The sequence below is a fragment of the Lathyrus oleraceus genome, chromosome 5 (genome assembly GCF_024323335.1).
Source record: "Lathyrus oleraceus cultivar Zhongwan6 chromosome 5, CAAS_Psat_ZW6_1.0, whole genome shotgun sequence".
NCBI classification, from domain to species: Eukaryota; Viridiplantae; Streptophyta; class Magnoliopsida; order Fabales; family Fabaceae; genus Lathyrus; species Lathyrus oleraceus.
This window is the reverse complement of record NC_066583.1, coordinates 597,030,615-597,032,697: the sequence shown is the minus strand read 5'-3', so window position 1 is coordinate 597,032,697 and position 2,083 is coordinate 597,030,615. Positions and strand designations below refer to the sequence as shown.

General features: G+C 36.5%; 1 pseudogene; it reads left to right on the top strand.

The window, feature by feature from the left end:
- The first annotated feature begins 1,176 nt into the window (after positions 1-1,176).
- Positions 1,177-1,852, top strand: LOC127082299 (probable protein arginine N-methyltransferase 1; annotated as a pseudogene).
- The last annotated feature ends 231 nt before the right edge of the window (positions 1,853-2,083 follow it).

Below are 2,083 nucleotides of genomic sequence, written 5' to 3'. Positions count from 1 at the left end.
TTGAAACTCAAATCTACTCTTGTCCACCCGCCAAGGTGATTTTTCCTTATACATAATGATTTAATCCACTATAATCAACTAATTACAATAATCACAAAGAATAACATTATTTGTCTTCTCAAGTATCCGACTATACCCTAGTTTCCTTAAGGATTCACAAAGAAAAACTTTATTTCTCTTCTTAAGAATCTGACTATACCCTAGTCTCCTTAAGGAATCAAACAAACAGTTTGAATAATATTTTGTGTGTTACAACTTGCTTCTACACAAGCAGATTTTACACAAATACTAAAAGAAAAACTGCGTACAAAATTGATAGCTTTTCACAAAGAAACAAACTTGTCAAATTGTTGTAGCATTCTTGTTTTCTTCAAGTCTCCAAGTCCCAGTTGTCATACCCCGATTTTGGTCCTAAATTTTTTATGTTTGTTTGGCATGCTTGGCCTAACCTTACTTTGGTTTTATATGAGGATTGATTTTTTTGATCCAAAGTCATGGTGTTGTGATTGTGGATACATCTATGGTCTGGGTCATCTGAACAACCAAGTTTCTTGTGTTTCTAGCCACTTGCCAGTCATGTTATTGGTTCATGGATACTATGTCAAAACCCTAACCTTATGGTCTCATTTCATGGCCTTGTTCATGTACATCAAAAGTCATCCAAGTCATAAAAAAAAAATTTGGAAACCAACTTCAAACCATTTTGTTAATCCATTTCAATTTATTTCATGTCATTGTAAACCATTACATTTGATTCCATACAAGAAAAATACAAAATTTGGCATTTTTGACCAACTGTTGACTTTGGTCAACAGTTGACTTTTTGGTCAACTTTGACCAAAGTCAACCCAAATTCATTAAACCCTAAATTCACCCATAATAGTCCATTGAATTCCATTTACAAGAAAAATACAAAAAAAAAATGAACTTTGACCAATGGTTGACTTTGGTCAACTTTGACCAAAGTCAACACAACCTCTTTGCATCCTAAAATCCTAAGTCTTCCATCATGAACCTTAATCCATCACTCCATTGTTCATGTTTGCTTGCTTCCATCATGAGTGCTTCATTTGCAAGTGATCCTTGGCCAACCATGTTTATGTTCATGCCATGCCTACAAGAGCAGTCAAGTTATACAAAAAACAACAGGTCATAACCAACTCAAACCTACCAAACATGGACACCACCACCACCAACAACAACCATCTTCGATTCCAGGATGATGATGAAGTTATCGAAGATGCTGCTGAAACTTCCAACCTTGACCAATCCATGGGTGGTTGCGAACTTGATGATTCAAATGACAAAACCAACGCTGATTACTAAATTTGATTCTTACTCTCACTTTGGAATTCATGAAGAAATGTTGAAAGACACTGTTAGAACCAAGACATATCAAAATGTTATTTATCAGAATAGGTTTTTATTCAAGAATAAAGTAGTTCTTGATGTTGGTGCCGGAACTGGGATTTTGTCACTATTCTGTGCCAAAGCAGGTGCAGAACATGTCTATGCCGTTGAATGCTCTGATATGGCTGACATGGCAAAGCAGATAGTTGAAACTAATGGTTACTCTAAAGTTATAACTGTTTTGAAAGGGAAGATTGAAGAACTTGAACTTCCTGTTCCTAAAGTTGATATAATCATTTCTGAATGGATGGGATATTTCTTGTTGTTTGAGAATATGTTAAATTCTGTGCTCTATGCACGTGATAAATGGCTTGTGGATGATGGCGTTGTGCTACCTGATATAGCAACCCTCCATCTGACTGCAATTGAAGATAAAGGCTACAAAGAAGTTCAAGAGTGGAAAGCCCTTAGCATGGTTCAGTCATAACAGTTCCATAATCCAAACAGCTCCATTTGTGACCTGAGATCAATGTGAACCTGCAAGGCCATAGCAACTTCACACATCGAAGTATCCATCCATATAGACCATGATGCTACTGTCCTTACGAGGGTGCATACTAGCTGAACCAGGCTAGTTATCCTGCTGCAAAACCAAGACAGAAACAGTCAGCCATGCAATGCACTCAAGGCAATCACAACATAAATCACAGCTTATGGGATACATAAATCAGTA